Below are 26,298 nucleotides of genomic sequence, written 5' to 3' on the forward strand. Positions count from 1 at the left end.
AGTATCTCTAGAAACTCTAAAGTCTCTGCTAACTGCCATGAAACCTGCAAGACTAAAGCTGAGGCTGGTCCCCTCAGTGATGCTTGGAACCATGTCCTGTCCACTGACGGCAGAAACGTCACTCACACACTTCTCTCCCCTCCCTCCTCTTAGTTAAGTTCCAGGTGTAAACACAGAGAGGAGGGATAATGAATGGAGAGAAAATAGCTGAATGTAGAGCAATGTCTCTCATCCTTCAGAAACTGAGAGCCAGAACCACAGGTGACAGGTCTCACCCAACAGTGCTTACAAGAAATCCTTGTGTAGCAGCCTGGATCCAATCAGGAGACATAAACCACAGAGCAGGCCAAAGAGAGGAAGTCTGCCACACAGAACAACAACAGTGATGACAGATCGCGGTGTGACCTAAGGAAACTCTCCCTGCATCCCAGGGCTTGTCGCCGTCCATCCAAGCTGGTGACCTATGCTGGGTTCACAAATCTGACTATTCCAATAACTCAAGAAAATGGCAAAGAAAGCACACAAACACACAGAAGTACCTTTTAAAAATCCTGGGATGGCTCTGTGACCTTGGGGTCTGTGGAAAGAGAGAGAACTATAGGAATTCTTTATTCCTTTTTAAAAAATCTTTGTTTTTTAATTTTATTAATTTTTAAAATTTATATATGACAGCAGAATGCATTACAAATCTTATTACACATATGGAACATAATTTTTCATAACTCTGGTTGTATACAAAGTATGTTCGCACCAATTCATGTCTTCATACATGTACTTTGGATAATGATGTCCATCACATTCCACCATAATTTCTAACCCATGCCCCCTCCCTTCTTCTCCCACCCCTCTGCCCTATCTAGAGTTCATCTATTCCTCCCATACTTCCCCTCCCTATCCCACTATGAATCAGCCTCCTTATATCAGAGATAACATTTGGCATTTGGGATTTGGGATTGGCTAACTTAGCATTTTGATCTTCTCTAACTCTATCCATTACCTGCAAAGGCCATGATTTTATTCTCTCTTATTGCTGAGTAATATTCCATTGTGTATATATGCCACATTTTTTTTATCCATTCATCTTTTGAAGGGCATCTAGGTTGGTTCCACAGTTTAGCTATTGTGAATTTAGCTGCTATAAACATTGATGTGGCCGTGTCCCTGTAATATACTGTTTTTAAGTCCTTTGGATATAGACCGAGGAGAGGGATAGCTGGATCAAATGGTGGTTCCAATTGTCCCCATTTTCCAAGGAATCTCCATACTGCTTTCCATATTGGCCACACCAATTTGCAGTCCCACCAGCAGTATATGAATGTGCCTTTCTCCTCACATCCTCGCCAACACTTATTGTTGTTTGTATTCATAATAGCTGCCATTCTGACTGGAGTGAGATGAAATCTTAAGAGTAGTTTTGATTTGCATTTCTCAAAACTCAACTCAAAATGGATCAAGGACCTAGGAATAAAACCAGAGACCCTACGTCTAATAGAAAAAAAGTAGGTCCTAATCTCCATCATGTGGGATTAGACCCCAACTTCCTTAATAAGACTCCTTTGGCACAAGAATTAAAATCAAGACTCAATAAATGGCATGGACTCAAAGTACAAAGTTTCTTCTCAATAAAAGAAACAATCTGTGAGGTGGACAGAGAGCCTACATCCTGGGAGCAAATTCTTACCCCTCACACATCAGATACAGCACTAGTCTGTAGGGTATATAAAGAACTCAAAAAGCTAAACACCAAAAAACAAAAAAAAAAAACCCACCAAAAAACCCAATCAATAAATGGGCCGAGGACCTGAACAGACACTTCTTTATTCTTATATAGGGGACACACAGGGGGAGGTTCCGTGGAACATTCTATCCCAAAAAGGGCCAAGGGGTAGGATTACAAAGGAACAGGTGAGTGTAACTCAACCCCACCGGTGACACCTGTTCCTGGAGCCACCTCATTACCCGAGAGGAGGTAAAGCCCAAGTTATGCCGGGCGCGATAATTGTTCAGTATCTCTCCTCAGGACTTAAGGGTGTGTATTTCCAGAGCGGCTCCCACAAGGGCTGAAGGAGGACCAAGGAGGGACCAGCCCAGAAGGAGGCGGCCTACTGAGGAGGGAGGGCTTCAGCCACTGGACAGCGAGAACTGATCTGGACGTGCTGGCCAGCAATAGGCCACCCAACTAGGATGCAGTGGTCAGCCACCAGTGACGCTGCTGTGCTCCTGCAGGGGTGTCCAGACCCTGAAGGAGACAGGAGGTCTTGGGAGCATCTGCAGGGGCTCTGGGCACAGCCATGGCAGGAGAAGCAAAGGCCTGGCAGCCCAGGGCTCTGGCCCCTTGTTGAGAGACTGTGGGAAAATGATCACCAGAACAAGGCTGTAAAGGCACAGAGAAACTATGTTCCAGGCACATGGTGGGGTAGGTGACCCCTGAGGTCTCAAGCCCATAGCACTGACGTGACCCACAGCACCAGTGGCCAGAGAGACGTCCTCCAGCAGTGTCTCCCTGTGTGCTCTACCGAGAATGCGTCACAGCATGATCCATGGCCTCAGACCAACTCAAGAAATCCCTTTGTTCATCTCAGAGCTTAAGAAGAAGGGTGTACTCAGAGCTGAGAGGCAAGAAATTAGTACTGGACATGCCTTGAAAGATATGAACTACCAAAAGAAACAGAAGAAACAGAAAATCTGACATAGAAAACTCCAGGCTCATAAATGGTCACTGGGAAACTCCAGATACACTTCAGGCAGGAACGTTTTTCTCTTCCCATAAGAACCACATTACTCTGATGTCAAAACCCCAAAACAGCACATGAAATCTACACACAAGTCTTTCTTCTGAATATAAATTTAAAAATCCTTCAATAATACTGAGTTTGGAATATATAGTAATCATGACCATGCTAGGTTGATTCAAGGTATTCAGTTGTTTTAACATTCAAAAAAAAAAAAACTCTATAATTTGCCACATGAATATATATTTTTTAAAAAATTCATCACCTCAAGGAGGCTTGGAAAGCGTTTCACCTGGCTGTTTGTGGGAGCAGCTCGCTGATTCCAGGTCATGTGAGAGCCTTTCTCAGAGCAGCTCCACAGAACAAAGTGCGTGCAGTGACTGGTGAAATCCAAAATCTGCATTTGAGCTGAGAGTGTTACACCAACGCTTTAGCAATGTACGGTGCGAGGCCGCCCGCCTGGAGGAAGCAGGCCAAGGCACACTGAAACTCTGCTCTACTTGTACAACATCTTGTAGGTCTTAAGCTACTTCAAATTAAGTTTTCTTTAAAATATTGTGAGAAATCCTAAATACATAAATATTCTCTAATTGTTTAAAAATCAAGCTAACAAAAACTCAAAGCTGGAAAAGCAAATTGGAAAGATTTTCCTTACCAGAATAACTTTCAAAGTTCCACAGTTCTAACCCATTCATTCAATCTGTTAAATTCCATTTACCCAAAGGTAAATGGTTACTGTCCAATTAGTCCTTCAACACCTGGCAAATTGTTGGGTGGGCAATACTGTGGCCAACTCACCAAATCCAGCCCGCCTCCTGTCTTTGTAGGACCTGTGAGCTAAAGGTGGCTTTACTATTTTTTTAAATGGCTGAAAAACAATCACAGGAAGAAAAATGTTTTGTGACACATCCCAGGCCCTAGTTTGTGGTCTATATGTATCCTCATGTCAAAGGATTGAACAGTTGATAGTTCTATCTGTGGAGTACAATGTACCTATTATACAAATACTTCTGAGTAAAAGAACATCCAGTGCATAGCTCCACACTGATGGGCAACATGTTATTTATCTAACACACCTGAAGAACCTCAGAAGCTTAACTTGAAAACAATAATAGCAAGCAACTACTGCCTGCTGTGCACCCAGTGTCATCAAACATCCTGGGAAGAAATGCAGAAAAATAAGTTGTGCCTCATTGTTACAATGAATAATCTACCTATTTTTTTCCTGAGACTCCAAGGCCCTAGTTTGTGGAGAAATGACGAAGTGTTCCCTTGTGCTGTGGGGCAGTCTTTTGCAGGGGGTACCTGTACTAGCCAAGTGCCTGCACAGTCCCCCTCTGCAGCTTTCCTAGCAAGAATCCCAGCATGCAATGTAGGGCCTGGGAAGGGAACAGAAGGAAGCATGGGTATAGTGAAAACCAAGTTCCTGTGAAGCTTCCAATTCCTTTCCTATGCTTCTTCCCAAATTCCACAAATAGGCATAATATTTTAAGGAAATTTGTATTCCAGGATGCACCCAAGGGAAGGTACAAAGCAAACCCCTTGAGATACTCCAGAGATTACCAGCCACGTTTCAGGCGATGCCTAATCACTGTGGAGACCAAATGTGGAAGGAGGCTCAGCCATGTGGTCCTCGTGGTCAAAGGAACATGGCCAGCAGCTGGCTGCAACCTCCGCTGAAGCATCACACCAAGGAAGGTCTCTAAATCTGTCCTCTGAATCACAACGTCAGGTCCCATAGCTTTAAAATCTAGCTGAGATGAAAAGTATGGGTAAAGTTGAAGCTCTATGTAAGTCCCCACTGAAAGAAACACTTCATGAAATTGTTCAGAAACAAAAGCAATCCCTCTGCCAACACTGAAAAGCATGAATTTATAGGATCAGCCATCAGGACGGCTGATGACAGCTCACACAAAAAGATCTAAGCCTGGTATTTTTACAAAAACCAAAGCAAGACCTTTTTCTCTATATAGAGCTCAAAGATAAATGACATATAGGATTTAAATCTAACATTTCATTGAAGAGACAATAGCTGCACAGCAGGACTGACCTTATTTCACACAGAGGCAGCTTCTGCCTGGTGTCACCTCCCGCCCCTCCTGTGGCAGCCACAGCTGCCTGAAATCCCTACAGGAGGTAACAAGGCCTTTTACCTGCACTTAAAGTTCCAAGTCATGTGTGCTTCCAGGAGAACGAACACCGTGACAATTTTACCCAAAGGTAAATGGTTACTGTCCAATTAGTCCTTCAACATCTGGCAAATTGTTGGGTGGGCAATACTGTGGCCAACTCACCAAATCCAGCCCACCTCCTGTCTTTGTAGGACCTGTGAGCTAAAGGTGGTTTTACTATTTTTTTTAAATGGTTGAAAAACAATCACAGGAAGAAAAATGTTTTGTGACACATGCAAATTCTATGAGATTCAATTCAAGTGTCATTAAATAAAGTTTTATTGGAACACAGCCACACTCATTCATTTATATATTGTCTATGGCTGCCTTCGCTCTACAATGGCAGACTGAGCGGTGGTGACAGAGACCGTATGGCCTGCAAAGCCTAAAATATTTACCATCTGGACCTTGATAGAAATGTTTGCCAGCCCTTGTCCTCCAACAGCCATGAGAAGAAGATGAGAATGAGAAGTGGGAGGAGGCCTCTTTCAGTAAAGAGAAAATTCCCGATGAGGAAAGGGCTACATGAGAAGGGCCAGAAGCACAGATATTGAACTTGGCTCTTGTGGCCTCTACACTCAGGTCCAGTGCAGGATGACATCCTCAGGAAGGGGAGTCAGAAAGATGCCAATGACCATGATGTGGCAAGAGCTGAAGCCTGACTGCACAGCTCTGGAGGCTCCACTCTCCACCCAAACTCCCCCTTCAAGCAACTCACATGACCCTTCCGAGTTTCCATCAGGGTTCAGCCTTGATAGATGAGCAGGTTTCCATGGGAACACAAGGCTCCCAGAGGACTAAGTGAATGGCGAGCTCAGCCCATAGTCTAGGAACTGGTGATAGATGTCCCTGGTAGCTGAGGCAGAAAAGGCCATCGGGCCAGATCCTGAGTTGATGTAAAGCCCTCTTCTCCCTGATCATCTCTCCCCCTTCTCTGTGCACGACCCTCTTCCCAACGGCCTGCCAAGACATCCTTGAGTGTTTCTGGACCCAGGTGACTAAGGGCTGAACTGTGCCCACACTTAAGGTATCCCCAGTGGCACCTTCTGGGTACCGGTTCTCAGGTAGAAACAGGCTTCTCTGCAGCACCCCCATCCTCTCCTCAGATCATTTGACCTACTCATCCCCACACTCAGGTAAATCTGTGGGGGAAAACCCTACATCTACAGCTGGTAGCTTCTTCCAGCTGCTAAGTGGGAGCTAAATGAGATTCCTGGGACTCGGAGTCATTTATAATGAATTCTAATGACTCCCAGGCCCGGTGGTGATGCATGTTGATGAGCTGCCCTGCAGCCAGCTGTCCCTCCATCACCAATTGTCCATGAGGGGATTCACATTCGTCAAGGGTACAGCCGTCTCCAGAGATGAGATCAGCAGGGGGTCTGCAGAGGAGAAAGGCAGCCCTTTAGCCCTGAGATAGGGATTTCACGGTGAATATTGGGAGTATTTACCAACAGCGGAAGGCACAAGCAAAGAGTGGTTAAGAACTGGGTCTCAGCCCTGCAATAAAGATCATAAGTCTAAATTTACAAACTGTTTATTCTCATGTTTTATTCAACATCCATACTTTCTATTCCTTCACTTACCATCGTGTTCTCTTCTTTCATAGGATAGGTGATAAAACAGGGCTATTTTCTGTTCAATTTGAGCACTTGATTTGGAAAAGGAAGACCTAGGTATGAATCCTTGTTGCATAATTATTACCTACATGACTGATAGCTGTGTGTTCTTTGGCACCTAACTTTTCTGAACCCAGATCTTTCCATCCATCAAATCAGGTACTGCCTGCTCTACTAAGATTGTTACTGGACCAGGTGAAAACATGTGGAAGATGGATCTGGTAATCTTAAAGCATCAAGCAAATCCAAGGGATCCCTATGGTTTTAAATATGTCTTCATCTTTAAAAACTTAATACCAGTTTCTAAAAGAACCAGTTAGGGAAATATTTTAAAATAATGAAAACCTTAGAATGTGATATAAACCAAGCCAGTTAGCCCATCCCAGAGGGGGAGGGATCTTCTGCTCCCTTGACTGCATCCAACATGGTGGCTGACCTCTCACATCTGAAGGGAAGGTGGTCATCAAGTTTACTGTTCCCAAGGGCAGGAAACTGACCACCCCCCGCCCTGCTTCCTGGAGTCTATTAACATCTAAGGGGGAACCTGGGGGTAGGGATGATTCAGGCCAGTGATGTCGGGCAGAGTAAGGGAGTGGAAGCCTCCACCAATACCACCAAGAGCACCAGCCTCGGCTTCTCCAGGGAGCCTCTGCATCTAGGCATGGGCTTCAGGCAAGAGTCTTTAAAGAGTTCACAAGAAGAAAGGAAAAGAAAAGGAGACTGGACAGCAGCTGGCCCATGGACCTGCCCCTGCCCCCGTCGGCCCCGTCACTGCCTTACTCTAGCCACACTTCTGCATTTTCAACTGTCTTTTGGCCTTGCTTTACAGACGCTGCTTCAAGCTCCTATACTCTGCCCGTCCTTGACCATGGCTGCAACGTCCTCCAAGCACTGCTGTGCCTTCTGTTCTAGGATCCTTCACAAGCTCTATGAATAGCACACCCGGGGTGGCACCCTGGCTGTTTTCCTGACCCATTACTCAATGTGGTGCCGGGCAACAGAGGCCATGAGTCCCAGGTGACATGCCACAGGTCTGACTTCTGTCAGTATGCACACAGTGCTAACCCTGCACAAGACTAACCTGTCTGCTTCCTACACCCTAGTGTGACAGCCGCCTAAAGTGGCCCACTGATGACCAGGATGGAGGGACCAGGGTGGTATCAGGTCTAGAAGCAGAACAGTCCTCAAGAGCAAAGATGAGGTTAAGACCTAAGACAAACAGAACCATGAAATGAGCATTCTCAGTATGGTGGTCTATACCCTAGATGATGTGCTATAAAGGACAATGTTAGAGAAAGGTGAGATGGCTAATTGAATAATGGAATGTGTTGTTTGAACTCTATTATTTAGGACTGTGGTTGTGGCTCAGTGGTAGAGCATTTGCCTAGCATGCATGAGGCACTGGATTCAATCATCAGCACTACATAAATAATAAATAAAATAAAGGTATTGTGTCCATCTACAACTAAAAATATATTTTAAAAAAGTGAATTCTATTACTTAGTTCTAGACTATCTTATATGCTTCAAAGACATGTTTGTATAAAGGAATGGAGCAGAAATTATGGGATTTCAGTGTGACAGACAGAACCTTAGTATCCTGGGTCTCAAAGCCCAAGATGGGACTTTTAGGTCCCATTGAGATCCAGGCCTGGAATCACCACACAGCAGCTGGGCACTTACAATGTGCAAGTGAATAAAACCCTTTGAGGCTAAACCCGCAAACATAGAAACCACTATCTTCTGGCTTGTGGTAGGCCAGGAAGCCCACCTCTGGTCTGGCAGATGGAGGTCAGAAGGCCCCAGCTCTACTCACGGGGACTATAGATGTGGGTTAGTCATGTAATTTCCTTGAGTTTCATGTTCTTCATTCATAAAAAATGAGGAGAGTCCAGGGTGATCAGTAAGATCTTTTCTGCTCTAATAGTATATGAGTAGATTTATGATAAACAGCTGTGGAAGACAGCTCTAGGCTAGTCCCAAATATGCTCACCTCCTGGTGTTTACAGTCTTACACAATCCATTCTCCTCTAATAACTTGCTGGCAGCAGACAGAATAAGATGGCATGGAGGGAATTTTACTTCCACAATCAAGTCACCAGATACTACAATCTCCATTGGACTAGAGGACTCTCTCATGCACACTTTGATGAAGCAAGTTGCCATGTTGGAAAGGTCCTATGTAGCAAAGCCTGTCAGGAACCAAGACTCTCAGTCCTACAGCTCGCAGAATCCCCTGAATCCTGCACAATGACCAAGAAAGCTTGGCAGCAGATCCTTCCTGAGTTGAGATGACCTCCACCCTGGCTGACACCTTAGTCAGCTTGTGAGAGACCCTGAAGCCGAGGGCCCAGCTGGGCAATGTCCAGATCCTTGACCCACAGGGACTGAGGTCCAGATGCGTGTTGTTTTAAGGAACTAAGCTTCAGAATCATTTCCACACAATAATAGATAACTAATACACACAGCGTGGTCTCCTGGACGTGATGAGCTGCATCCTTGTCTCTCACTCTGGTTATTCCTGGTCATTCTATCAGCCAAGTGAGGGGCTATCCGGAATTGGGGTCAGGAACCAGGAAACCTGACTTAGCCACCACAATTCAGATGACACAGCAGATGAGCCCCCAAAGGCTCCCACCCCCTCCCCAGCCACACCCAGCCTCAGAACAGTGGGGTGGACTCCAGATGGCAGCTGCAGACCTGCCAAGAAATCTGCATCTCCTCTCCCCACCCTAAGGTGACATTCACTCACACGTCCACACTTTGAGGAGAAGAGAAGATATTTTTCTTACGTGAATCTCCTCACCCACACCCTCACCCAGAATGCACACCCATCAGTCAGGCTGAGGCACAGAGGCCACAGAGGAAGGCTGTCCCCATGCAGGGGCACGGCCCGCAGGGTAGAAGCAAGGCCCCAGGACACTCGTGCTCTTGGTGACACCACACCACATGGCACCAGGAGGCCCACTGCTCAACACCTCCCTCCTGACCCAGCTCGCCCCCTGGTTTCCTCAGTCGGGAAAGACCTCCTGACTCGGCTCTCGCCCGTCCTCTGGCTCCCCTCACCCCACCCAGCCGCACAGAGCGGTCTGTCTTAAATGGGAATGCAGTCGTGTCAGCCCCACTCAGGACCATCCCACAGCGTGGAGCTAGACCCCGAGGACCCAGTCCTGTCCTGACCGCTCTCCAGCCTCGCTGCCTCCCCACATTGTTCCCACCTGCCCAGCCAGACGGCGGCCTATCTGGCCGGCCCATCCCCACCAGGCCTCTGCACTTCCTGTTCCAAATGCTGGACACTCTTCCTGCAGAGATTTGCTTAACTCACCTTCTCATTGAAGTTGCTGCTGGCGCCCCAGCTCTGCAGGCCTTCCCTGACCAGCCTTTGTAAACAGCACCCCTTCTCCCTGCTCACCCCTTCTCCTGCTTTAGCTTGCTCCGCAGCATTCAGCCATATCTGACATTACGACATATTCTGCTCCACGGTCACATTCCACCCATGTGCGTGCTTGTTTACTGAGGTGGAGAGATTGTCCATCTTATTCTCACCTCTCCCAGGGCCGACTGTTCAGTCAGCATTTGGGGCTGCACTATGGATTTGACAAGGGAGCCCACAGAGGAAGACTATAAAGGAAAGTTATCAGGTAGAGGTCATAGGGGAGAGGTCAAGTTCAAGAAGTCAGTCAAAGAGAAGGGATGTGGTGAGTTTTATCAACTTGGCAGTTTCTGGAAGGAGTAACAAGAAGGTCGTCCAGGGCACCTCTCAAATCACTGTCTCCTGAAAACACCAATGTCCCATCCTTTTCTCCAATGCACTCAGCTGAAGAAAACCAAAACACAATTTCCAACAGTGTCCGGCACTGAACAAATGTGTTAAATATACACAACTGTGATTTAATAAGGGATACACACTTGTCTCTGCCTGGTTCACACAGAGCTCCTACAGCCCTTGAAGTTTCCGAGAGTCAGGGGTAAAGAGGTGCATCGCTTATGCATCTTTTCATAACAAGCCCCTCAGGACCCCCTGAGTTTATGCTAATGAGGTGACTCCTGAAGTGAGGGCTGGCTGCCAGAGGCACCTCCCAAGTGAGTAGAGGGTTGGAATTTCCAGCCTACCCCTGACCCCCAGGGGGAGGAGAGGCCAGTGAAAATCAGCCTAAACAACAGGGTGCAGAGAACTTCTGGGTGGGCAAACATTGCGGTGCTGGAAGGGTGGTGCCCCCGAAAGGGTAGGAAGCTCTGCCCCCTTCTTACCCTATCACAGTTTCCATCTGGCTCTTCCTGAGTTGTCTCCTTTACAATAAAATCAACACACATGAGTGGTGTTTGCCTGAGTCCCTGAGCCTTTCCAGTACACTATGGAACCCAAGGAAAGTGGAGGTGGCAGTCTGGGACTTGCAACTGGCATCTGAAGGGGCTGGGAGCAGTCTTGGGGGACTGAGCCCCTAACTTGTTAGACAGACACTAACTCTGGGTAGTCGGTGCCAGAACCGAACTGAATCATTAGTCACCCAGTTGGTGTCTGCAAAGAACTGGAGAATGTCCTGGAGTAAGAATCTACCCATTTGGTGTCAGAAATGTTTTTGTGAAACTGGGCATGGTGGCCCACGCCTGCCTCAGCCACTTGAGATGCTGAGGCAGAAGGGTCACAAGTTCAAGGCCAGCCTCAGCACTTAGGGAGATCCTGTCTCAAAAAAAAGAAGGACTAGGAATGTAGCTCAGTGGTAAAGCTCCCCTGAGTTCAATCCCAAGTACCCCAAAAAAGAGAAAAGAAAAAAAAAGAAAGAACGGAAGGAGAGGGAGAGAGAGGAGGGGGTCAACATTTCTACACATAAATACTTTTGCTTGGAGAGGGGTGGTGTGTTAGGCAGAGTTTTGTCACTATAACCAAAATACCTGACCAGAACCACTTAGAGGAGGAAAATTCCACTTGGGGTTCATGGTTTCAGGGATTCAGTCCATGGACAGCTAACTTCATCTCTCTGGGCCTGAGGTGAGGCAGAGTATCATGGCAGAAGGACCTGGCAGAGGAAAGAGACTCTGCTCATGGCCGCAGGGAAGCCTGAGGATCCAGGGACAAGATTTCCCACCCCCAGGCACGCCCCCATGACCACTCCTTCCAGCCACGCCCACCTGCCTACAGTGACCACCCGGTAGCACATTCAAATTTTAATCCATCAAATGAATCAATTTTACCTCCTGCATTAACAGAGGAGCTCTGGGGGGACACCTGGTATCCAAACAGATGACACCCAGGGAACCAGGCAGGCATGGACAGATGCTCTCCCAAGTGCTTTGCTATCAGTATCTCATTGACTCTACCTCAACGTGCAAAGGCAGCAGCATGAAAAAAAAATTAGCTCAAATGGGCTTTGGGCCTGGGACATGAACCCAGGCCTGTTTGACCTCGGAGCCCCTGCTCCTAACTCATGTGCCCTGTCAGCTGGGTGGTGTATTTAGCCCTGGACCAGAAATCAGCAATGTCATCCTAGAAAAAAAAAAAAACAGGACAAGGCCAGGCCAGACACAGGGCAGAAAGCATCCACTGAGCAAAACTGCACAGGCTGGGCCCCCAAAACTGCTTTCTTTACAAAACAATTGAAGTGTACAGATACAAAGTGCACTGTCACTACAAAGGACAGACGGTGGGAGCTGAAAATAAACACGAAGCTCCTTCAGCCCCACCACTTTCCTAGAAAGATGAAGCAACCAACTCTTAGACCCAGAGTCCCACCATTACCGAGAAAGCTGGATGCCTGTCTTTTGTCCTTGGTACCGGTTCAGTAGGTAGGTCCAGTATATAGGTCCAAAATTTGCAGCTCTTAGAAGTAATTTGAGAATTCTGCTGTTTTTTTAAAAAAATAGATGATAACCTTATCACCGCACCACTTTAGAGGCAAAAGTAATTCAGTTATTAAAAGATAATGCAGACCTGGGGCAGCCATGACATAGGACGAGGCATCAACCCACCACAGTCATCACAGCAAATGGCACACTGCCAAGGGGAGTTCTAATATTGTGATGCCCCTGAACAGCAGAGCACCGGGAACTTGCATCCAGGCAAGCACTGAGCCGTGTTCCTCCAGGAAAGACAGAAAGCCAACAACCAAGAAGCAAACCAACAAAAGAGCCTCCATGGAGGAACCTCTCCCTCAGTCAGCGGGCCTGAGCACCCGCCCACAAGCTGAGCCATCGTGCTCTCTCAACTAGAGGCCACAGTGGTCTCCCCGGCCCTTTTCTAGAAAAACACCCCACAGAACTCAACTGGGTGCCAACCCTGAAAACTTGAGAGCACACCACGGCCTGCGTATCACCCTGGGACACTCTGATCTCCACTGAAGGAACGGCACATGAGCTACTAGAGTGACTCTCATTGTCACTGGTGTCTGGGCAAAGTTAATACATGCCCCCTACACTAAGCCGAGTACTCATTTTCACCCACAAACTATGTCTCTCATGTCTTCGTCGCTACTCTTATGTAACTCTGTGGTATTTTCTGTGTTACAAAATTAGCAATATTGCAGTTCACAGGTTTTTAAAATCACTTTCCTGTTTGGAATGCTGCTGTTGATGAAAGGCTAAGATGAGTTTGGTTTTTACTGTCCCAGTATGTGAAACTAAGCAGAATCTATCAGGAAATGTAAATACCCCTGGGTCTTCTGGTTTTCCTACTCTTAGCTCAAGGACAATGGAGACTCTTAAAATGTCATGAATAATTAGTCGGCCTCTTTACAAATAAGATTTCTTGCTCTGATAGAATCACAAAGTTAGCCAGTCTCTGGAGTTGACGTGCTCATGAGGAGGTGATCAGATGTAAAATTCGGTTTACACTTCTGAAATAACGGGGAAGAACGTGAGGCTGCAAGTGAGGTGACCATGGTCCTGAACAGAAGTGGCCAGGGCACAGACCTGGTGCTGAGGGGGTTCTGGGGAGGTCACTTTACTCTCTTTATTTCTATTTCCTCAACTGGGAACTTAGAAGACTCCTTTTGGTTCTTAAAATCATCTTCTACCCCAACCAAAAACAGACCTATCCATAAATGAAACAGACTCTGTGCAGATGGTATCAGGTTTTGACCTGGCATTCTGGGCATCCACAGCTTTTCCTCCTTTCAGGACTGGTTTTAAGAAATTTCAGGACTGCCCATAGATCTACTGCTAGAAAAGATTCACCAACAAATAAAACATCAGTGAATATAAGGTATAAACTAGGAGCTTTGTTACCAAAAAGATCTTCAATTTCCCTACTGATATATATTGTGTCATAAAAACAAGTGACAAATACCTATAAGCAACTTTTAAGTTAATGCTGATATGCCATGTAAAACAGTATTTCTATAACCGTAAAGACGTGGGCCACACTATATTTATGAAGTACTATGTACACAGCAAGCACACTGCACTCAAAGAAAATGTACCAACAAAAAGTATCAAGGCTCATAAATTTTCTGAAAGCAACAGTCAGGCAGATTCAGTAAAGGCATCTTGAGTTGGAAGGGTCCTGGTTGGTCCCCCCACCACATTCATCAGAGGCCTGGCCAGATGCACTGAGCTGTTGAATGTGGGATGACTTAGAGTTGTGAGAAACAAGCCAATCCCCCAGCAATGAACCAGCATCGGCATCAACCTGTCTTTGTCTTGAATTCTGTGAAGAGTGTTCCAAATCACACGTGGTACAAGCTTGGCACATTTCATGAGCACCAAGTTTGTCCACACCTGCCTGATACCACTCAAGACATCCACCATTTGCAAAGACGCCTGAGACTCATCAAACCGAAGCAGCGCGCATCAGGTGATACGCTGAAGGGGCCTGTAGCACCAGACTCCGGCCTCTCCTGAGAAATAAGGGTTCCCTCAGGACCCTGTCTCATTTGTGATATATGAGGAGCTTATAGGCCTCATTAAGAAGTCTCCAGGGCCGAGGCTGTGGCTCAGTGGTAGAGCGCTTGCCTAGCATGCCTGAGGCACTCGGTTCATTCCCAGCACCACATTAAAAAAAAAAAAAAAAAACTAAATAAACAAAATAAAGGTTCTGTGTCCATCCACAACTAAAAATATTTTTTTAAAAGAAGTCTCTAGATAATTTTCTACACTAGAGGAGGGAAAGCTGAATTATTTAAGGTCGTTTTATAGGCAAGGAGACAGACAGAGAGTGAAAATAACGTGAATGCACAGCTAAGGAGCTGATGACAGTCCTCACTGGAACAGAGTTCTGAAAGTGTGGCAGGACATGGTTCTTGGTGGGAGCTAGATTCTGCCCCGGCCTGATCGATCCCCTGCTAACTGGCATGACCTTGAATATGCCAGTTAATAACAATGACCCGAACTTCAGGCTGGAGTGTGAAGAGGACAGCCCTTTCACAGAAGTCTCCAGGGTCACATTTCCAGAAACTGGTATTTGTGGAAAAGTTGGACCTTCCATCACTGAAACCTGGGCCGGGCTAATGGCACCTGAGTGAGAGCACTCTGTTCTCAGCCCACCTTGGAGATGAGCCAGGGGAGCTCATGACCTGGGTATTTCACCAGATCCAAGACCCACACCTCTGGGGAGCCCCTGGCCCTGCACAGGGACCACCGGCCTCACCCCCTCTCAGCACTTCCTGTCCTGGATCCTTCCCAGCGGAGCCCTCTCCCCGGGTGCCACCTGCCCTGGGTGCGGCTCAGACAGGCCTCATGTCTCAGAGAGGCTGGAGTTGAGATGAACAAATGCTTCTGGTTTTAAAAGAACAGATTTGAGAAGTTTTCTACAGGCAGCTTTTCCTGAAACTTCGGTTCTCATCCTGAATTTTAAAACCATAATGTGACATTTTAACATATGGAAAAGAAAGATGAATTTGAGATCGTTTCAAACTGCTTAAAAGATCTGCATTAAACACAGATTTCCATTATTACAGAGCTAATAAGTCCTATTCTCATCTGGGCTATCAGCAACCGAGTAAGTAATTACCTTTCAACTTGGGCTGTTCCAGTCCATTAGCCCAATACTGATGACTCAGGAAAAGCCATCCGTGAGAACTAAATGCTGATAAAAGATGAAATGAAATGGAAGAAAATGATGCTGACTTATCCCAGTCACCTACATCACTGTGAGGAATGAATTGAAAATAAACTTGATGGAGTGATAAGTCTAAAAGTAAATATTAAAAATAGGAAACAGAGTTGTAGCTACCTAGATGAAAGCAGAAAGCAAAATGGATCCTGGAACAATACATCATGGATTCTGAAGACCCCCTCAGTCATTGACTACAACATTTTCCTATGTACGAGGACCAGATCTAAATGTACCAAACATCTCCAAAGTGAAAATCAGTGCATCAGGTATTCATTCAACAAACCAGCCAATAAGTCAGGCTTCTCCGCTAGGTGCTGGCAAGGTGAATATTAATGAGAAAACACCCTCTTTGTGAGAGATTCAAGATATCATTTTAACATCCAAATCAAGGGTACTTCTACCAGCACAATTACTTTTAAGTTCTTTAGACTAAAATTTTTCTTTAATCAAGAATCCTGTTATCAATTAGACAACATTTGATAGTTTTATATTACATTCCGGGCATTCTGGAGAAGGCAAGAACAATGCTCTTGGTGATTTGATAACAGCGTACATTCAAGCCGGGGAGATAAGAGCAAAGAACCCGGCGTAGGAAGCACGTTCCATGTTAAACTGTGGAGCAGAAATTAATAAGGAAGGAAGGAAGTCAAAGAACAGACAAGAATCACCACGGCAGGCTGGGAAGGTCCTCCCCGAGTGCAGGGCGCTCACAGTGCTCTAAGGAGCAGGAGAGCAAGCTGAAGGACACCAGGAGAGGGGCTGCTGGGGGCAAAGGGGAGCCTTGGTGGTGCCGCAAGGTCCAAAAGGAAGAGCCATGGGAGGCATGGCCGCGTGAGCCCCAGGCACACTGATGGCGACCAGTCAGCCTCCCCGCTGTCCTGCAGCCCGAGTCCACCCTTGCCACCTCTTCACCCCCCTGCTCTCTCTTTTCCAGATACCACCATGAGCTTTTCCCTCGAAGGCCCTCCTGTCCTCCCCGCCCTGGCTACAGGCTCCCCCTCCACTTCCTGACACCTTCTCCAACATACCCAGTACCATCTACCCAGACGCCTTTTTGTAACCTGCAGAGCTAAGCTGCTGCCAGCTCCTTCCCCAAAATCTTTCTTAGATAAGCAAGTGGCTGGGGACCCTGGTTGGATGGTGAGCCCTGTCAGCTCAGCCCACAGGCCATGGGAGGACCAGGCCTGTTCCTCAGACTCACAGCCCAGGTGTGTTTCCTTACCACAGAGACAAAGGCTGCCTTGTGCGAGTTAAATGGAAATGTAGTCATTTTCAAATGCAAATGCCTGAGATGGGACAGACTAGGAACACAGATGACTGCAGGAAAAACCAAGAGTGACAAGAAAACAGTGACAAAGAGGGGCTGCAGATTGAGCGAATCCAGGCAGGATTTGGAAGACAGCATCTTGAAGCTAAGCCTGGCTCCAAGCCCAGAAAAGAGACAAGCGGGAAGATTCCCGGGCACGTGGCCCAAGGAGGGCTCAGCATACGTTCGAGGTGTCAGGGAGATGCCTGGAGAGCAGTTGTAGCCCCGATTTGTGAGCGAGGCTGAGAACCAGCCAGAGGGAGCTGAGTATTTCAAGGTTCAGGGGTTGGAGGGAGAGACCTGGCCTGGTGTAGGCAGGGCAACCCACCCACCAAAACACGACCCTTCCTGGGGCAGCACAAAGCCAACCCTGACCCTGGGCCCTCATCCCCTCTGGTCTGCACCCCAGTCTTCACCACAGAGATGAGCTCCGAGGACTGGGTGTGACATTGCTGCTGCAGGTGTCAGTCTCACCTGGCAGGGACCAAAGCCTCCAGCAGACAAGGAGGGCCTTGGCTCAGAGGCGCCTGGCATTTAACGCCTTCATTCTAAAAAGCTGAAACCACATATTTAACCACTGGTGCTAAGACTTAAAATGCAAGAGAGTACTGGGTGGATTTTGAACAGAAAAGGGCCCTGAGAGAGAGCTGGCTGCGAGAAAGAAGTCCTGCAAGCGCGCTCTCTCACCCACTTTCTTTCCCCCTCGGTGCTCTGCCCCTTCCTCGCTCCCCTTCACTTTCCAACCTCCGCAGACACCCCGCCCAGGGTCAGCTCTTTTCTTCACAGAGGCTGTGCCCACTCCCACTGGGTGTGATGTGGCTCATTTGGCCAGGCCCCTTCTCAACAGAACCACCTCGGGACTCTCGCCTGCCTCCGCAGCACAGCACCTAGGCCCTCACGCCCAATAAAGGAAAGAAGGGTCCCACCAGAGGGGGTGGCCCTGGGCCACCAGGGCCCACACTGCTCTAGACTTACCTCCTTCCCCTTCTGGCCGCTCAGCTCTTTCTGCAGCCAAGACTTGGGCCCTATTTCTTTTGCCTTAGCCTGAGTTTTTAAGTCCTTCCTCTACTTCAGAGGGCTCCTAATCATACCCTAATCTGTGTCCCTCAGTTAATACTTTGCCATCGGCCAGTTTCCATCCCCTCCTTCATCCTCTCTCCCTGCCTCCCAACTAATCCCGCTGGACTCCCCATCCAGGACGTCACAGTCCACCGACATCAGTCCCAGAGCTCCACCTTCCAAACAGCGCCTCCAACCTCAGGCAGCTCTTTCCTCTCCTCAATGCCTTTCTTTGTTTTTCTGGGGTCCACCAGCTCCTTCCCAGGAGCATCATCTCCACCAGGTGACACACACTAGCCACCCCACCCCAGGTCCCACTGCTTTGGCCCCGTCAGCCCTCCCAGCAGAGCAAGGAGGAGGCACATGTCCACGGCTCTGCTGAACTTCCATTCCTCCGACTCCAGACTCAGCGTAGGGCCCCCCAGTCCATGTGCAAGCCTGGCAGGGAGCGTGTTCATCTGAACTTAATATGATTATTGCTATTACTGTAAGAGGTGCGGCATTACCTCTATATCCTACTTCAGGTACTTTGGACTTCAGAGACTGTGTTATCTCCTCTGATAAGAGACATGTAAATAGCTCATAACATTACACAAGAAAGGCTTTGGCAAATCTCAGCAATAGACAGAACACTTCCTGATTTCAAGTAGTTGTTAACAGAACTATAATGCCATCATAATGATTGATACTTCGCACAAATTCCACTACCAGCTAAACAAATTGCAAAGACATTTTAAAGATGATTTTCAAAGTGTTCTCACATGGTTGAGTTGATGATTTAGCTTTTTCCAGTAATATCAGCTCTATGTAATTAACTGGTGATTCCATATCGACGGTTGGCTGTGGTCGCCTGTGCTGTCAAATGTGTGCAATGTGGTCACTGGGGGAATCAAATACTGACAGATTAAAATGTATATTTCTTCTTACAATTTTATTCATTAACAATAATTTGTTCATTACTTGATGTCTTATCAACAAAGATATAAGGCCCTTGTTTTCTCTCCCAGCAGCTAGAGGGTGGAATTTTGCTAGGAGATCCCATTACGAGTACAAGGCAACGTAGAGTTACTCATTGTCTTAAGGCTCTGTTTTCAAAAAGTGAGGTTTAAATGGAGGTAACTCTTAAGATGTCAGCTTCCTGGTTTCTTCAGGGCCAGGGAGTCGAGGGAGACGCGAACATAGACAGACAAAGGGCAACGGCCAGAGCAGAGAGCCAGAGATTTCGAAGCACTTTAGAAAAATAAATAAGTCAACAAAAACGGACTCGCAGCTGGTGGTTCCTTCTAACTCGGCTGTTCCTGACCTGCTCGCTCGGCTGCTAAACATGCTCTGGCCCGTCACCCCTCCCAGCACGGCAAGGAAGGGGCACATGTCCGCAGCTCTGCTGCCCTTCCCTTCCTTGACCCCAGCTGCAGCACAGGGCCCCCCAGTCCACGTGCAAACCTGGGAGGGAGCGTGTTCACTTGTACTGTCAGTTGGGGGACGGATGCCTGTCCCGAGCAGCACTCAGAAGCAGCCCACACTTGCAGGAAGGAGGGCTCTCCCCCAAGATGGAGAACCAGGCAGGAGACACTCTCACCGTCCCTGTGCGGCTGCACGCTGCAGGTCCCACCAGCACAATAAGGCAATAAGGGGAGAGGAGATGCATGCAGGTTGCAAAGGAAGGCGCAGGACCATCAACTCTCACAGACTGCCAGACAAACTGCCACACACTGGGTGGCTTCTCAACATCTCTCGGCTATGGAGAGACTGAGGCAGCAGCAGACCGGGGTCTGGTGGGGGCCTCTTCCTGGCCTGCAGAGGGCCGTCCTGTCACCACATCCTCACTGGCAGGAGGGACTCCGGAGCGCTCTGGCTTTTTTGTTTATTTTATGGTTTTAACAGGGGCACTAATTCCAAAGCCCCGTGTCTTAATACCATTGCAATGGGGGTCAAGATTTCAACCTAGGAATTTGGGGGACCTACACATTCAGAATACAACAGTCTACATAGAAAACACCAAAGACCAGAGAAAAAAGTCACCAGAACAAGTAAATGAGTTTAACAGATCCTGAAGACCAAGGTCAACATGAAAACGAAAATGAATTTTAGGAAAAATCTACTAGCTCATTGTAATGACATCAAACAAAATATGTGTGAAATTTATCTTTTCATTTTTCTCAACAATATGTTTTGAGTAACACATTTTTTGTACCTTATAAAATACAATCTATCATTTCTCTCTTATTTTCTGGTTTTTGTGTCCTAGCTAAGAATTATTTGCCTCATTCAAGGTCACCAAGATTTTTCTCCAATGTTTTCTTCAGGAAGACTTAGGGCTTTGTGTTTCAGATTTAGGTTTAGGATGCATTTTTGAGTTAATTTCGTACAGAAAACAAGGTTAGTAGCTCTAAAATATGAAAATAGTAATAAATAAAGTGGCAATAAGAGGAGGCACTGAGAAGTGGGCAAAGTCAGAAAGCTCGAGCCCAGCTCCAAGCCCTTCCCGCGCCTCCCGTGCCCAGGCGGACTGGGCCCTGCGGCAGCGCAGGCTGCGAACAGCGAGGGCCTCACCAGCAGCCCATGGGTACTTCATCAGCTGGTGTGCTGGAGTCATCCAGAAGTGCAAGGACATGCTGGTGACACAGCCACAGACCCAGCACTCCATGGCATTCCTGTCACCGACTCCTCAACACCTGGCCACACCACATAGTGATCCAGAACGAATAATTTACACATATTCCTACCTTGAATTCATCGCTGGCGGTCATCAGTGTCACTGTGACAGGAAACAAGACCTCACTCTGCATATTCAAAACATCCTGGTCGTCCAAACTTATGATTTACTCCAGCAAAGCCTAACTGTCACTTTTCAGGAGCACGGAAGAAAGGATTTCTGCTTGGGCAGGAGGCTGGACTTGGTGAGCTTAGAGCTCAAGTGGTGGGCACAGGGTTAGGGTCTGAGAAGAAGAGTGGGTTCAAATCCCCGCTGAAGTACCAGCTAGTTACATGACATGTGGCCAGTGGCAGGTAGAGCCATCAGCCCAGTGACGTGGAGGACCATGACAACACAGAAATGTATATTGGTTGATGTCATCTCCAGACTGGGAATTCTACATAAAAAAAAAAAAAAATGCAAATGTATGGGACCAAGATTTCTAGTAGTAATAAGTAAAGTAGTGGTGGTAGTAGTTAACAAGCATGCGCCCAACACCGTTTGAAGCATTTTACATGGATTGACATATTTAACGCTCACACAATCCTCTGAGGTAGGTACACATTATCACCATTTTGCAGATAGGAAAACCGAGACAAAAGGAACAGAAGGATCTTGTCCAAAGTTACAAAGCTAATAAGGTATAAAACTGAAATTCTAACCCAGACAGTCTGCAGGATCCCCACAGCCTTATAAAGATCAGAAATGGTTAAGGGCCACTTCCACATCTTTCAACAGGGTTTCCATGAGTGGCACCCTTGTGCCTGTGTGGCATGCCCGGTTTCCTTAACTAATGTCAGGGTACCTGGTGAGGGGGCTCCTGGAGCCCTGGCACTCTTCTTGTCCTTGGCAGGGTGGGGTGAAGGGTTGCATGGGAATCTGTAATTATTCCTTGGGTTGTGTGGACTCTTCTATTTACCTCACAATAAGAGAAAGTGGATCAGCATTCACATAAGACTCAACTGCCCAGCTTTTGCCATTGTGAAGGTTCCCTGTCTGCTGCTGCTGATGCACGCCCAAGGCAAGGCACAAAGGTTGGGATACAGGGGAGCAGAAGATGCCACATAGCTCCCCGCCTTCCCTGGTCCTTGGAATTTGCATGCTAGAATTACTGGAGCAAAAGCTCAGCTAATCTCCTGGCCGCGTGGCTGTTATTATCATGCAGTGCACACATGCACATTCAGCCAGATTTAGAGGGAAGGAATAAGCCGCCCTCGTGGTGCTGCTGATAAACAGCGCCCCAAAATCTTTTTCCCTGTGCTCAGACCAAACACATTTTGAGGCCTTGTCATACTTAAAAGTGATTTGCCCCTAAGTCTTTTACATGTTAATAACATTGTACATTGAATATTTTGTTCCCAGGACCATCATCTGATTGGTTTCCCCGTGATTTTCAGTACAATAGGAATGGACGTGGCAGTCTCTGGCGCCAGCGGACACCAATCTCCTGGTTCAAGCTCACACCGCACCCGGCTGTAGCAGAGCCCAGGCGTGTTGTCTAGTATGCTTATTTCCAGACAAACATTTTAATTCCTGGCATGGGAGAGGGGCTGGGAGGAGGGGCAGCGCTGGAAAAGGACAGACAGGAGGGAGGGAGGGACAAGGGAATTTGCACGCCTCACCTGGGGTAAGGTATCCGGCTGGCTGGCTTTCTCCAGCTAGTGCAAGGGACTTCACACTACCCATGCTCTGCTTACAGCCTGGGTGGATATGGCCAGGTGCTTCTCAATCCTGGGGAGCACAGGGCGGGGCAGTAAGATTGGAGCAACCTGGTAATCAGTTCTAGATGACGCTAGGCTTGATCCAGGATTGAGATTTGAGGTAAGTCTGAGCTCCCCTGACCTATGTGAGCCAGGAAGACCACACTACTAACAAGAAAGCTGCTTACACACCCCTGGGAAGGGGCACACCCATCGTGTCAGTGAGAGCCCAGGGGAGAATTCATCAGGCCCTGGGCATATGATGGAAGGCATGCCTAGACTGGGCACCAGGGGATTAAGCGCAGACCCCAGCCCCGAGAATGCCAAGTTCAAGAATAAGGCAGGGGCTCTTGCCGTGTTACTCTCCAATACAAGCACATACATCTGCACTCGTACATACACACAAATTCCTGTACACACATGCAGACCAACACCCACACACACCACTATGTGAAGATGCACCTCCTATAGATTTTGCCCTTTGACAGTTTCATGAGTAACATTCTGGGCTCATTCTCCCCTGAAATTTGTGTAACTAAACTTTCCAAAACTTCTAAAGTAGGCTGCCACCACAACCCTTCCCACCACCCTACCCGCTCACCCTGAGTGACCTAGGGCCAACTGAGAGGCCATCTCGGCTCTTCTGAGTAGACAGATGGCCTCTACTCACACACCTCTGATTTTACAAGTCAAGGTGCCTCCTTTCCTGAGGGTCCACCCTGTGCCCACACCGTCGGAGGCACCTTCTCGCCCCCCAGGTAAGGCAGCACAGTGATACCTTCAGACCCCAGCTACTCCAAAGAACAACACTGGGATCTCCGGTGAGTCCTGTGGCTTCCCCATGCTTTGGTTCCTAGGAAAGCCAGGTGATAATGGAACCTACCTCAGGGTTATTTTATGTGTCTTCATTTTTAACTTACAATGGTGTTTAGCACAAGTCAGCAATGATTCCACACCTCTGTGACGCAGTGAGGTCCCCCAGCACCTCCAAGGCACAGAGAAGGAGATGGAGGCTCGGCAGCACCCTCACATACACTGTCTCATGTTGAGGGCCACAGCCGAGGGGGGATGACGCCTGGCATTTTGCTGGAAGTAATGGTTGAGAGGCGAGCCATTAAGATGATGCTGGATTGATTCAATTGTATATAGACCTCTGCTGTCCGCCTGGGGGGGGGGGTGCTACTTTGGAGTTCTCCAGGGGATTCCTGGGAAGTTCGCGTTGGTTGTGAAGTTCGGGGGAGGGAGCTCGGATTGGTGTGTGGTGTTCCAAGGAAGGGCCGCGTGGGTGGCGTTTGGGTGAGTTCGGAAATAAAGTTTGTTCCTGCTTGATTTGTGCCCAGCCAGACTGCGGCAGTCTCACTTTCAAGACTACATGACTTAATTTGGGGCTGAGAAGATAGAGACAGCCTAAAGAGCTTTGAACAGTATCATTAGGAGACTAAGGCCACCAAGCACAAACTGCCACACATTTCTGGACAGATGACCCTAGTTTGAACTCCCTGGCTACCGTCTTTCCACACCTACCCTGCTCTTGCCCCCCTCCTAGGGGGTTACCCTTCTGGCTGGGTTTGCCAGGAAACCATGACAAAAAATCTTACTTATGCTGAGTGCAATGGCGCATACCTATAATTCCAGCAGCTTAGGACGCTAAGACAGCTTCAGCAACTTAGCAAGACCCTTGGCAATTTAGTGAGACTCTGTCTTAAAATTAAAAATAAAAAGGCCAGGAATGTGGCTCAGTGGTAAACTGGCCCTGAGTTAAATCCCAGTACTGCCCCCCGACACACACCAAAAAAACTCAATAAATAAAATAAAATCTTATTTGAATACAGTTCAAAATTTCTATTCTTGTGTGAGTTTGGGTTTTTAATTGGAAACCCAGTTTAAAAAAGGGTGTGTGGGGGTGCTTAAGTCCAAGAAAGCGGATATATTGTTGGAGAGAGGAGTGTTAGTTCTCATTAAGTTCAATGTCAAACAAATGCATTATACCGTAATGATATTAACCCTAATTAGAGGCCAGCAGCTCAAAAAGAATACACCAAAAAGAAGGCCAGATGCATTTTTCTCCAGTTTCTCAACCCTGGCTACACACCAGAATTACCTGGGAGGCATTTTTAAAATGCTAACACGTAGATCTCACCCCCTGAGATCCTGGTTTCATTGCTCTAGGATGGGACCTAGCATTGCTATCAGTTTCTTGGGTAGTTTCTGTGTGCATCCTGGGCTGGGGGTCACTATCCTAGAGGGAGGAAAGCTACTGTTTTTTAAAGTCCTTCCATGTCCCAGGCATTGTCCTCTGCTTTCATACATACTGCATTATTAACTGCACAAATAAAAGTTCTATTAGGAGTTAGGGACGAGTCTGTAAACCCAAGAGTTTCCCCAAGCACTATCATATTGGGTTGCTTATTTAATACAGAATTGTCCATTGGCCTTTGGGGGAGTCCTAGAGACGAGCAGAGAGGTTAAGACCAGTATTGTACCAAAACTTCAAAAAACCTCAAGAAGCTGGAGTGGCTGCCTCTGGTCTTCCTGAACAGCAGGGTGTAGAGAACACCAACCAGCAGCTGAGGGAGAGGACACACGCGGCCCAGCTACACCCAGCCCGTGGAGGGCTTCTCCACCTAGGGAGACCTAGAAGTGAGTGAGCAGGATCATCCTGATCAAGACACAAGGCAGAAGAGGACCCGACTCCATTAAACTGTGAATGACAGCAGGTGGGGACCAGTGAGGAAGACACCTGCTCACGCCCCAGTCTCACTCTTCTCTTTTGTCCGGTTAAAAGCACTATTCTCACAAAATAGCTTCAGTGAGTGTGTGGTTTTAAGAAGAAATACAGGATTTCTTAAGAGGAGAATGGTGGGGTGGACATTAGGAGAAGGACCTAAAGAATTCAGTACGAGAAAAGCCAGAGAGAATGGTTCCTTTCATAGTTCCCAGGTGGCCCGCGGGCATCAGCCTCCCTGTGGATGCAGAAGGCGGCGTGCAGAAAGGCCAGCTCTTCAACACACCTGCAGTGCTCAGCTGCAGACTGGCGGCAGCTCCACAGCCACAGGCAGATGGGGAGGGTGCCATCCTGGTCCCTGTGGTCCTCCCACCTGCCTCTTGTCCTGATGGGCCACTTGCTGCCACCCCAGCAGCAGTGTCCTTCTGGACAGGGTCTATGTCCCTCTGAGGCACTTGCCAAGGCCGGCCTTTCCCCTTGATACTCCTCTGGCTCCTGCATTATCTTTCCTCGTACCTCTTTCTAGTGATGAAGTTGTGCCCTTGATCTCAGATGTCGGCTTCATGCAACAGAATCTTGTTTCCACCCAGCGCCGTGGTGATTTCACACCTAATCCTCCAACTTCCAGATATGTGCTGCTTCATCTGATTCTATAGCATGGCACTGAAACAGGAAACCTCTACAACTTCACAAAGGTCAATATCAGGAAAGCCACCTGAATTTTGGATGATCGCCAGCCTCGTGGCGTTTGAAATGGGGTACGCAGTTGCAGTGGCATATGGTCCACAGGGCAGCTCACACACCTGGCCTCCTGGCCTCCTCACAGCCTCCCTGAAGGCTGGGTACTCTTTTGAAGAGAGGCCGAGACAAGGATGGAGGTGGGTGACAGAGGCAAGGTCCCCTAGGTTCTGAGCACAGGGTCTCCAATCCTAAGACACTTTCTTGTCCACTCAGGTTGGCATAACAGACTACTGGGTGGCTGGCAACAACAGAAATTTATTTTTGATAGTTCTGAAGACTGGAAGCCTATCGTCAGGGTGCCGTCGGGTTCAGGGGCTACTGAGAGCCTCTTCTGGTCCTAGATAGCCAACCTCTTGTGTCATCACATGGCACAGAGAGCTTGAGAGGATCTCTGGATTCCTTCCCAACCTAGTCATCACCCAAAGCCTCACCTCCAAACACCACTAGCCATCGGGCAAAGAGTGCATCATGTAACCTGGCGGGTACAGCGGGTGCCACGATG

The 26,298-nt window shown here is 47.7% G+C and overlaps 1 protein-coding gene across 6 annotated transcripts in view; it reads right to left on the reverse strand.

The window, feature by feature from the left end:
* The window catches only part of Msra (methionine sulfoxide reductase A), a 326,527-nt gene that overhangs the window by 207,730 nt on the left and 92,499 nt on the right, over positions 1-26,298 (reverse strand). The window lies entirely within an intron of this gene.

The sequence above is a fragment of the Ictidomys tridecemlineatus genome, chromosome 14 (assembly GCF_052094955.1).
Source record: "Ictidomys tridecemlineatus isolate mIctTri1 chromosome 14, mIctTri1.hap1, whole genome shotgun sequence".
In the NCBI taxonomy this organism is placed as follows: Eukaryota; Metazoa; Chordata; class Mammalia; order Rodentia; family Sciuridae; genus Ictidomys; species Ictidomys tridecemlineatus.